The sequence below is a fragment of the Lagenorhynchus albirostris genome, chromosome 1, assembly GCF_949774975.1.
Source record: "Lagenorhynchus albirostris chromosome 1, mLagAlb1.1, whole genome shotgun sequence".
In the NCBI taxonomy this organism is placed as follows: Eukaryota; Metazoa; Chordata; class Mammalia; order Artiodactyla; family Delphinidae; genus Lagenorhynchus; species Lagenorhynchus albirostris.
Window position 1 is genome coordinate 47,445,553 of NC_083095.1, and position 5,811 is coordinate 47,451,363.

General features: G+C 42.1%; 2 pseudogenes; both read left to right on the forward strand.

Moving 5' to 3' along the window:
• Window positions 1-2,317: 2,317 nt before the first annotated feature.
• On the forward strand, window positions 2,318-2,927 carry LOC132530151 (large ribosomal subunit protein eL15-like; annotated as a pseudogene).
• An 859-nt stretch (window positions 2,928-3,786) lies between these two features.
• Window positions 3,787-5,469, forward strand: LOC132527864 (nuclear cap-binding protein subunit 2-like; annotated as a pseudogene).
• The last annotated feature ends 342 nt before the right edge of the window (window positions 5,470-5,811 follow it).

The following is a 5,811-nucleotide window of genomic DNA, read 5'->3' on the forward strand; positions in this document are numbered from 1 at the left end:
AGGCAATGAAATTTGCAAGTAGCAAGAGCATTAGCAAAGGGACATCCCTGGTGGCGCAGTGGTTAAGAGTCTGCCTGCCAATGCAGAGGACAAAGGTTTGATCCCTGGTCCAGGAAGATCCCACATGCTGCAGAGCAACTAAGCCCATGCACCACAACTACTGAACCTGCACGCCACAACTACTGATGCCCGCACACCCTAGAGCCTAGAGTTGTGTGCCACAACTACTGAGCCCACATGCTCTAGGGCCCACGTGCCACAACTACTGAGCCCACGTGCTGCAAGTACTGAAGCCTGCATGCCTAGAGCCCGTGCTCTGCAACAAGAGAAGCCACCACAATGAGAAGCCCGTGCACCACAACAAAGAGTAGCCACCGCTCTCCACAACTAGAGAAAGCCCGCGCACAGCAACGAAGACCCAACGCAGCCAAAAATAAATAAATTGATTAATTAATTTTAAAAGAAAAAGAATGGAGGCTTTATAGGGAACATAGCTAAAGGTAGCCTTATATCAGTAAAAGAGGCAATAAGATAGCTATAAAAACAAAAATCAAAAGAATGCAGGTTAAAACATGACAATATATGGTCTTGTTCAGTGGATCTTGGGTAGAAGCTGTCTATGTCTCATGTAGTCTTCTGTTTTATCTGGAAGTCTTAGGTGAATTGTGTCTCTTTCCAAAGACTTTCTACTTTGGAGGGTTCTTAAGAATCTTCAGTTTGAGTTCTCCTGCAGTGACTTTATTGCAGCGATTCAAGGATGGTTTATGCCTCTTTAATTAAGGGGCATGAATCCAAGGAACAACGCTTTGGAATATCACTACCATTCTAGTTAGCTAATAGGGTCTTTTCCATCAGGATTCAAGAGCTGTCTTTCTCTTATATTTCTTCCAAAAGCCAGATCTTCAAGTTTTAGGTCATAAAAGGAATATTTAGATGTTTAGGAAAGGCTACTCATAGTTGCTGATAAGACTGTGTGTACTATATGAATTCCCTGCATGTCTACTTGGTCATGTCTATTTGTGATAAGATGGGTTCTAAAATTGGGGAAAATATTCCTAGATGCATGGCTGGCCTGTTAGTAATACATGAGAAGAGAGTCAGTGAAATTCAGAAGAAAAACTGATCTCACTGTCATTGAAGTCAATAGCAATGTCTTAGGACATAAAAATACAGGAGTCTCTAAGACCTTTGCTAATAGAGTTTTGGAGTTCGCTTTGTATTTTCTGCCACTCCTGAAAATTGTACATAATATAGAACAGTGAAGTTTCTGTTTAAGTTGCAGGCTTTGCAAAGTTCTTAAATAATAGTCTCGGGAAGGGGAATGGGATTAGAGACATAGGTTGGAATTCCCCAGGTCAGAAACAAAATCAAATAAATTTGTTTGCTATTGTTGGAGCCATAGCTCTCTGACAAGGAAAAGATTCAATCCACCCTGAGAATAAGCAAACAGGAGTTTGCCTCTGTCTAGAATGTAGAAAGCTGGAAAGAGTTTCACTCCCATCCTAACAACAAGAAAATGCCAGATAATGATATGTCTTAAACCCATTCAAGACCTGAGGTCATAATGCAACCAAAAAGCCTGAAACCCAAAAAAAGACATACCCTTCCAAGAAGAGATGGGACATGAGCACTGACTCACATATGGCAGAGTACTGGGGGAAAAAAAGACACTAGGTGCCGTAGATGCCTGTAGGAAGAACCCAGCTAACATTTATAATGAACACTAAAGTTGGAGTGTGGACTACCATGAGAGGATAGAGCCGTAGGAGCAGTAGACACAAATGGAGTTCACACATACTCACAGGATCTTCTCCATGAACCTCCACCAGCTGCTGACAAGAATGACTGAAGCAGAGCAGGAAACTGGCAAATTCTCCTTCAGTGAGGCGTGAATGAAGAGAAGTGGCCACCACTATGCAAACCCTTGGGACTTCCCTGGTGGTCCAGTGGTTAAGACTCTGAGCTTCTACTGCAGGGAGAGAGGGTTTGATCCCTGCTGGGGGAACTAAGATGCCACATGCTATGTGGCATGGCCAAAAAAAAAAAGTACAAACATTATCCAGTCCCTATTCCCCTATGGATGAAGAGACTTAAGATATTGGAAGAGCAGAGAGAATCCTGTAATATCCAGGGCACTGGTGATGACCCATTGCAACTGGGGAAAATGTAAAGGAAAAAACCCTCTACTGCTGAGAGTGGAGCAAGAAACAGTCCTGTGCCCAGATCACTGAAGATCTCCTAGGATTAACAGAAGGGCAGAAACTCTCTCCTATGTAATACCCACCAAGGTCTGGCGGCAGCCATCAGCGGAGCCGAGATGGGTGCTTACAAGTACATCCAGGAGCTACGGAGGAAGAAGGAGTCAGACACGATGTGCTTTCTGCTCAGGGTGCGCTGCTGGCAGTACTGCCAGCTCTCTGCAGTGCACCAGGTCCCCTTTCTCCCCCGCCCACCAGGCCCAAAGAGTCACACAGCCTGGGGTACAAGGCCAAGCAGGGTTATGTCATATATTGGATTCGCGTGTGTTGCAGTGACCGCAAACGCCCAGTTCCTAAGCGTGCCACCTATGGCACACCTGTCCACCATGGTGTCAACCAGCTGAAGTTTGCTCGAAGCCTTCAGTCTGCTGCTGAGGAGTGAGCTGGATGCCACTGTAGGGCCCTGAGGGTCCTGAATTCTTACCGGGTTGGTGAAGATTCTACGTACAAATTCCTTGAGGTTATCCTCATTGATCCATTCCATAAAGCTATCAGAAGAAACCCTGACACCCAGTGGATCACCAAACCAGTCCACAAGCACAGGGACTTGTGGGTACTGACATCCGCAAGCAGAAAGAGCTGCAGGTTCCACCACATTATCCGTGGTTCTCGCTGCACAGCTTGGAGAAGAAGCAATACGCTCCAGCTCCACCGCTACCACTAATATAAGTAATGTTTGTAAAATTCTTACCTAAGAAACAGTTTAGGACATTCATGTCTACTTTAAAGTGTTTTTTTAACTTGTCTGTTAAAACTAGTTGTCTGCAGATTGACTCATTGAATGCACTGTCAAATTATGAAAGTTTAAGTGCAATCATGTTTGAAGACTTTAAGTGATGGTATATCTTGTTTCTAATAAGGGAAATGCCTGTGTTTTTGCTTTATTAGGGAGTTGATATGTCCGTGTTTAAAATGCTGTTTGGTACAAGAGGTGTAAAATAAACTCTGTAAAATAGGAGTGCAGAAACTAGTCATGTAGATTTGTTGGTGCATGTGATGAAACCTACAGCTTTACTGGGTGATGCAATGCTCTGCTGGTTTACTCTGAAGTGGCTGTTTTATGGAGTTTGGCAAGGACAAACTTTTTAAATTGGACTTTCCTTGGAATTGTGAAGGGCATCCTGATCCTTTACCATGATCATATGCAGAAAAATAATGAGAGTTGACTAGAGCCCACATTTTTAAACTTAATCTAATATTCCATTTGTGTAACTGTTGCTTCTGAAAGGTGAAAAGTAATGCCACCATTTTTAAGAGAATTGAATAAACCTGTTGCAAGAGGGTTCTCTTAAATATGAAACAGATCCTAGTTAACCTAAATTAAATTGCCTTAGCCTCAATGGTACCTCTGAAGTTCACATAAAAGGTGGGAGCTCCTGGTTCAATCCCATGACTCTGGGATCTGTAGAATACTTAACTTCATGCAAAATAGTCATGGTATTTACATTGGTGTATCTTGAAACTAATGGAAATCGAACAGTAGATAAATGAGAAGGCAGTTATTAGCCCTAAGGTTTGTAAGCTAGTGATGCTAGGATTGGGAAATTGGTGTTCATCAGGTACCTTTCAAGTGTGGGAGGATAGAAAAAGCTTGGATCAAAATTTTAAATGTTTTATCTGTAGTATTAGTTTGTGACCATTATGAACTCTCTAAGCTATCTTGGGGGGGAAATAGGGTTGGTTTTATTTAAAAGTAACATTGCTAAGTCTAATCAGTGTTATCTTGGGTCAAGCCACTTTATCCATTCTCATGAGGCTACTGAGAAAAGTCAGGTAGCTGGTGTCAATACAAGTTCAAATGGTTTCAAAAAAAAGTCCACCAAATACAAGGCAGAGTTTGACTGCCAAAGGAGATTGAGCAGGATCATTGAGAAAACTCTACCCCAAAAGACCTAGGTACACTGCCTAAGATTGAGACTGGACAAGAAAATAGAGAATCCCCCTCTGTCCTCTACCACCAGGCTATTACGCACCAGGTAATAAACTACAGCAGCCTAGCCCTTGGGGAGAGGTAAGAGCATGGAGAGAGATCACCTCTGTGGCAGTGGCACACAGAGAAAACTGAGGTAGAAAAGCTGAGGGTAGAATTGAAACATTAAGAGAAATCCATTAATACCAAGCCCTTCCTCTAAGCACAAGGTAATGCTAAAGGAAGTTGAAGTTTGTAGTGTGCACTGAAGGTAACCACAAAGCAATAACAAAACCCAAACTCAACTCAAATCCTGACTATATTGACTCAGTCCCCTGTGCAAACAGCCTAGAACAAGAAGTGTGCCTATTTCCTGGCCTAAATACTATTTACCTTAATCTCTACTATATTACACAAGAAGTACCTCTTTCAACAACAAAAAAATATGAAACACAAAGACTCAAATGAAAGGAACCCACCATCTAGAGACAAAGCAATCAACAGAACAGATACAGAGATGACACAGATGTTAGAATTACCACAGGGGGCATTTAAAATAACTATGATTCATATCTTAAAGGTTCTAGTGGAACATTTGTGAAGTTTCAGGAAAGTGATAGAAACTATAAGAAATAAAAACTATTAGAAATAAATTTTAAGGTCTATTTAGAATATAGGTAACAGAAACACAGACGAAGGATGGGCTCATAAATAGACTAGACAGAGTTGAGGAAAGAATCAATAAACTTGAAAATAGACCAATAGAAATTAGCTAAATGGTTTCATTATACTTGGAGTGGCGGCGCCCTCAGCCACTTCTCTGCACTATTTGGGTGGCCTCCTGAAGGCACTGCGCAGCAACTCCTACGTCAAGCTGAGCCAGCACTGGGACCAGCCCTTCTGGCGTGACAGTGAAGAACAGGAAAAATTATTGAAGAAAAGCTGTACATTGTATGTTGGAAATCTTTCCTTCTATACAACTGAAGAACAAATCTATGAACTCCTCAGCAAAAGTGGTGACATAAAGAAAATCATCATGGGCCTGGATAAAATGAAGAAAACAGCATATGGGTTCTGCTTTGTGGAATACTATTCAAGAGCAGATGCAGAAAATGCCATGCGGTACATAAATAGAATGTGTCTGGATGACCGGATCATTTGCACAGACTGGGACACAGGCTTAAAGGAGGGCAGGCAGTATGGCTGTGGCCGTTCTGGAGGCCAGATGCGAGATGAGTATCGTCAGGACTACGATCTGGGAGAGGAGGCTATGGAAAGCTGGCCCAAACCTGTGAGTGGTGAGAGCCCCATCATGAAAAACTCACTCCTTTGGCCTGTTGAATTTGATGTGCATTACCCAAGGTCTGCGAACCTTCCCGTTTTTACCAAGCTTTAATCAATGTCTCTACTGAGCTGGAAGCCTCTTCATGGTTTTCCTCTTAAAAATTATTAAAGGACAGAATCCAAAAGAATGCCTTTAATTCTATAGTCTTCGCATCTTGGTCATGTGTCAGATTAACAGAATAATTTACCAGGTCAAAAATTGTGCTCCTTAGCAGCAGACTTGACATATAATATTGATCTATCAGCCCAAAACACACTTCTTTTAGGAAGATTGGAAAAAAAATTTTAAGTGTTTACCAT